A 6,524-nucleotide genomic window follows, 5' to 3' on the forward strand; every position below is an offset into this window, starting at 1 on the left:
GTGTCCCATAGGTTTGAGTATGTTGTCTCTTTATTTTCATTAAATTAAAGGAAGACTTTAATTTCTTTCTTAATTTCTTCCTTGACCCAGGTATGGTTCAGTAGTTGACTGTTCAGTTTCCATGAGTTTGTCGGCTTTCTGTGGGTAGTATTGTTGTTGCATTCTAACTTTAATCTGTGGTAATCTGATAAGACACAGGTGGTCACTAATATTTTTTTGAATCTGTGGAGGTTTCCTTTGTTACTGAGTATGTGTTCAATTTTTGAGAAGGTTCCATGAGCTGCAGAGAAGAAGGTATATTCTTTCCTATTTGGGTGGAATGATCTATAGATGTCTGTTAAGTCCATTTGATTCATTACCTACCTTAATCCTCTCATTTCTCTGTTAGGTTTCTGTCTGGTTGACCTGTCCATTGGCGAGAGAGGTGTGTTGAAGTCTCCTAGTATTAGTGTCTGTGGTTTGATGTCTGCAGGCAAGTTACCAAAGCAAAGGAACTTCCACCACCCTTTGCCCCCAGCACCCGTCTCAGCACCCAAATAGGCTGAGCTTGCTACTCAGGCAGCCCCACAGAAGAGAGGAAGAAGGGAGGAAGAAGGGAGGAGGTTCCTCTGTGCAAGCTGAGATGAGCTAGGGAGAGTGAGGTCCTAGCAGAGGACAGCAGCCCCAACAAGGGAAGCAGCCCCTGCAGAAAGATCCAGGAGCCAAGGGGGTCAGGGAAAGTCTGTTCTGTTTCCTGGCTCTTGCCTCTGGTCAAGAACACAGTCACCACTCAGATGGGTCTTCTGGAACAGGACCAGGTTCCTGGTTCGCCAGGGACCTCACTGACAAAGGGCCTACCTTTGTGCAGGCAGGCTACCAGAACAAAGGAACCCCTGCAGCCCTTTGCCCCCAGTGCCCATCCCAGTGTGCAAACAGGCTGAGCTGGCTGATCCCTTGGCCCTGTGGAAGGAAGGAAGAAGGGAGGAAGTTCCTGGGTGAAAGCTGGGATGGGCTAGGGAGGGAGAGGTCCTAGCAGAGGGGAGCAGCCCCTGCAAAATGATCGGGGAGTCAAGGGTGTCACCTAGCTTTTTAAGAAGCACTTCTGGTCAGAAAATAATTACAGATATGCAATAAAGAAAATTCAGATTAAAAAGACCTCTAAATGGGTCACAATGTTGGATAAATGTATGTAGGCTTGGGAGAGAGAAGCAAAAGAGTATTCATAAGTGGATATTAGACGTAAAGCAAAGGATAACAAGTTTACAGTCCACAAGCCCAGAAAAGCTATGTAACAAAAAGGACCCTAAGAGAGAGACATACATGAATCCTCCTGGGAAGGGGAAAGATATAAGATCTGTTGAATAAATTGGGATTGTGGGCAGGGAGGAAGAGAGGAGCGTAGAAATGGAGGGTGAATAGAACATGTGTGAATGGAATGGTCAAGTTGGGGGTAGAACATAGAGAGAGAATAAGGAAAGAGATACCTTGATAGAGGGAGCCATTATGGGGTTAGGGAGAAACTTGGCACTAGGGAAATTACCAGGAATCTGCAAGGATGACCCCAGCTAAGACTCTAAGCAATAGTGGAGAGGGTGCCTGAACTCGCCTTCCCCTGTAATCAGATTGATGATTACTTTAAATGTCATCATAGAACCTTCATCCAGTAACTGATGGAAGCAGATGCAGAGATTCACAGCTAAGCACTGGGCCAAACTCCTGAAATTCAGGCATAGAGAGGGAGGAGTGATATGAGCAAAAGGGCCAATCCATGATTACTGACTTGATCTAGTAGGGGCTCACTGACTCCAGACTGACTTCTGGGGTACCTACATAGGACCAAACTAGGCCCTCTGAATGTTGTTGACAGATGTATTGCTTGGGCAGTTTGTGGGGCCACTTGCTGCATGAACTTGCTCTTTGGATCCCATTTTCTATGGAGGGATACCTTGTCAGCCTAGATACAGTCCTTAGTCCTGCCTCAAATTAATGTGTCAGAGTTTGTTGAATCCCCATGGGAGGTCTTACCCTCTCTGAGGAGTGGATGTGTGTGTGTGTGGGGGGGTAGATGAAGGTGGCAAGAGCAGGAGGAGGGGAAGGAGGAGGAACTGGTATTGATATGTAATATAAAAAAGGTTGTTTAAAATTTTTAAAAAGAAAAAATATGCATTAAAGTAATTCCAATTCTCTTTCAAAATTGCATATTTCTTATTATTGTGTATGTATACGTATATAAGAACAAAGCATAACTCTATAGTATTGACTCTTTCCCTTTTCCTTATGTGTACTCAAGGGATGAAACTACAGTAGCCAGGCTTGTAAGGCAAGTGCCTTCTCCCATGATGACCCCTTATTTCCAAATTTTATAATTTTGTTTTCTGGAAAGAAAATGTGGATGTACAAGTAATTATAATTTAATTTTTATTCATGTGTAAGATTGCTCATATACATTAACAACAAATAATTCTCTCTGTCTCTGTGTCTTCTGTCTCTGTCTCTCCATATGTATTTTAAAACTGGTTCTCCCTATGCATCTCAGGCTCACCTTGAGCTCACAATCTTCCTGGCTCAAAAAAAAAAATTAGTCTTGGCCAGCAACCTATTGATCTGAATATCAGATATTTACATTATGATTCATAACAGTAGTAATTTTACAGTTATGAAGTAGCAATGAAAATAATATCATGGTTAAGGGTCACCACAAAATGAAGAACTCTATTAGGGGTTAAATGATTAAATTTAAATGTATTAAAGCACAGCATTATAAAAGTTAAGAATAACTGCTCCAAACACCCCTACACACCGCTCCCCATTCTCCTTCAAATTCATGGTCTTTTTCTTCATCAATTGTTATTGCATGCATATACTATTTGTATATACATGCATATTCTTAAATATAAGATGTTGATTCCATATAATGTTATTTGTATGTATGTTTTCAGGGCTGACTGTTTGGCACTGCACAACCAATTCTTGTGCTCTTGTTCTCTTCCCTGGAGAGAGCCATCTCTCCCATGCCCTGCTTTACTCAGTCACCTCAAGTTCTTTGTGTAGGGTAGGCTTTTCCCCATGTAGTTTGTGGAGAAATGTGGAAGACTAAAATTTTGGACTAAAATGACATGAATGCTATAAGTAGAGCTTAAAGTGCCATTCTAGGTGGATCCTGGAATATGGTAGTTCTGAGATCAATGAAGACTATAGAGGCATAACTTAAGAATTTTTAGGGATTACAATACTAGGAATGAGTCAAAAGTTTATTCGTGAGATATTTTGACAAAGAATCTGACTTCCTTATTCCCATATCCAAAGAACTTACATGAGTTTAAACTTACAAGTAATGGACTAATTTCCTCCCCAGGGGAAATTTCAAGACAATCAAGCATCAAACATGGTTATTAGCATTAACCATACTCATAATGTTGATGTCGGTCTACAAAGAAAAAGAGCAAGTGGGGAAGAAAGAAACAAAATGTGCAGTTTGGAGAGAAAAACAGCAACAGGAGGTTTACAGTCAATGAGAAACCTCCAGAGAGATACCTGGAGAAAACATAGCAAGGATACCCTCAGGGCAAGACCCAACCAAGCTAAGCTTGCAAATTAGGAAAGGGCCCAATAAGTTTTCAGCTTCTAGAAAGTAAATTGAAGCTGCTAGAAATATGATATTTAAAATGTCAGATGCCACCCGAAGTGGGTTGCTGAATTTGGCAGCTATCCACATGGGGCTGGCTTTAGAGGCATGAAAGATGCAAGAATGAAAGGGTTCATGGATTTTGCTGTAGTTTCAGTGAGGCACTAAGGCCAGACAATATGTGACAGCGGAGTTGGTGAGTGAAGGCCCCGAGAGGGCAGGAGGCCTTGAGAGGCTGTTTGTGAAGTTGTGAAAAATGAGGTTAAGGTTGCTGGAGATGCCAGATCCCTGAGACATCTGCAAGAGAGCCTGCATGCAGTAAGTTGGACTAGTCAAAGAGAATGATATATGTCACAGGCAGCTACACTTGTGGGGCTACGTCATCTAAGTCATTGGGAACTGAATTTTCAGACATTGGTCATGTAGCTAAAGCATTTGATATTTTCCCAGCTGGGTTTTGGTCTTGCCTTGATACAGTATTTGCTCACTGTGTCCCTATACTTCCCTTTTAGAATGTTAATGTCCATGGGTAAGTGAACTATTGCTGTTCTTGTGGAGAACAGGGTTGTTTTTGTCATCATCCATGTAACTACTTACAAACACTCATAATTCCATGTACCCTTTCCTGGACCAGTGATCACTGGGCATACATGCATTGTACTTAGCATATGCAAGAATAACACTCATGCATTTGACATGAAAATAAATAAATATTTAAAAAGAAACGTCCTTGCATCTCAGAAGAGACTTTGGAGAGTATTGAAAATGATAAAAATTGCATGAGAATAGTTGCAGGTAAACTTAATGCATTTTGCATTATGATATAGCAATGAGCCTATGAGGTCAGGGAGAGAACTGTTTTGGCTTGAATGAGAAATGTCCCTCATACCCTTGTGTACTTAAACACTTGGTCTACAGTTTGGTGGTTGTGTTTTGGGTGGGGAAAACTTATAGGGAGTCGTGACCTTGCTGGAAGAAGTAGGCAAGAGTTGAAACCTCACTCCTATTCCTGTTTGGGCTTGAGAATGTGATCGCTCCGACTTGTACTCTTTACCCAATGTCTGCCACGTGCTGATGGAGTAAGGTCACTGGTTAAGTAATAAAGAAACTGCTTGGCCTCATAGGTTAAAACATAGGTGGGAGGAGTAAACAGAACAGAATGCTGGGAGGAAGACGAAGTGAGTTCAGACTCGACAGCTCTGCACTCTGGAGCAGAGACGCCATGCTCCCCTCTCCCAGGAAGATGCGATAGCTCTGCTCTTTGAGGCACACGCGATGAAGCTCCAACCCAGGATGGATGTAGGCTAGAATCTTCCCGGTAAGTGCACCTTTGGATGCTACACACGTTATTAGAAATGGGCTAGTCCAGGTGTGAGAATTAGCCTAGAAGAGGCTAGATAGAAATGGGCCAAGCAGTGTTTAAATGGGCTAAATTAATATGTGAGAATTAGCCTAGAAGAGGCTAGATAGAAATGGGCCAAGCAGTGTTTAAATGAATACAGTTTGTGTGCTGTTATTTTGGGGCATGAGCTAGCCAGGCAGCCGGGGTGCAGGGGACGCAGGCCCGCTGCTCCAATTACTACAGAATGGCACCTGACGTGATGGACTAAATCCACTTAAAAACCTGAGAAGGCTTAAAAGTAAGGGAGAGAGAGTTAACACAGTTTTTTGCTGTTTGTTATTGGTATGCTGTAGAGAGATTTCCTGATTCGGCAACAGCAGCAGAAAAAACGCTGTGTCATTTTCAAGCGCGGCTTCCTGGGGCTGCGCTGCCAACATGAACTCTGGCTTTAAAGCATTTCAATGGATTTTATGGGAATGGATGTTTGTGTTCCTGCTTGGGATCGAAAGAAGAGTGCTCTGAGACCATGCTGATGGCTCAGTGCTCCCCGCGTGCACCTGGGCAGATGGCCGAATCAGGCTTAGGCAGGCGGGAGAGCATGGTGGATTCCTGCCGCCATACAGAGACATGTTTATAAACTGAGCAGTGCTCTGCGTGTCAGATTTGGATGTAACTTGGATGAAAAGAATTTCTGTGCTGCACGCTCAGTCTCAGAATTAAAGTGCTGAGTGCTGCTCCTACCTGATGGCCCCAGAGCTAGCACAAAATGGTACATCCTCCATTTTGAAATTTTCCTGACTCAGCAGCAGGAAAAAAAACCTATGTTATTTTAAAAATGCCAGCTTTCTGGGCCATCCTGCCAGGGCAAACTCTGACTGTTTGAGGCAGGAGGGCCAGCTACAGAGAGAGAACTTGAGTGTTGTCTGTTGCAGCTTGTTTGATGGCAAGGACCTTGAAACACTGTAGACTTGTGGCACTGAATGCGGCTCTGGCCGGTACCTCAGCCATAAGTTTGGAATGGCAGAAAGGTAAGGAATGGGCTGGATCCAGCCGTCAAAGCCACGCCTTTAGTCCTACTGAGATTGCTTGGTAAATTTAAAGTCTCGTGTGGTCAGAAAAAGAGAGATATACAGTAAAGAGAGATTCAAAGACAAAGAAAATTTCTAAATGGTTTACTGTGTGTTAAAAATATATGCAGGCTAAAAGTTGAAGTTCTTAAAGTAAAAAAAAAAGGAAGAGAGTTATTGGGTGTGGTAGTACACACCTTTAATCCCAACACTTGGGAGGCAGAGGGAGATTGACCTCTATGACTTCAAGATGTGGTAGCACACGCCTTTAATCCCAGTGCCTAGAAGGCAGAGATAAACAGACCTCTGTGAGTTCAAGGTGTAGTAGCATACAGCTTTAAACCCAATGCCTGGGAGGCAGAGACAGGAGGATCTCTGAGAGTTCAAGGACAACCTGGTCTACAGAGTTATTCCAGGTCAAAGATACAGAGAACCTGTCTCAAAAAGCAAATAATAAAAGTAAAAATAAACGAAATAGAGTTAAAATAAAGCTGTACAAAGATGGAAAATA

The sequence above is a fragment of the Microtus ochrogaster genome, unplaced genomic scaffold (genome assembly GCF_000317375.1).
Source record: "Microtus ochrogaster isolate Prairie Vole_2 unplaced genomic scaffold, MicOch1.0 UNK34, whole genome shotgun sequence".
Lineage (NCBI taxonomy): Eukaryota > Metazoa > Chordata > Mammalia > Rodentia > Cricetidae > Microtus > Microtus ochrogaster.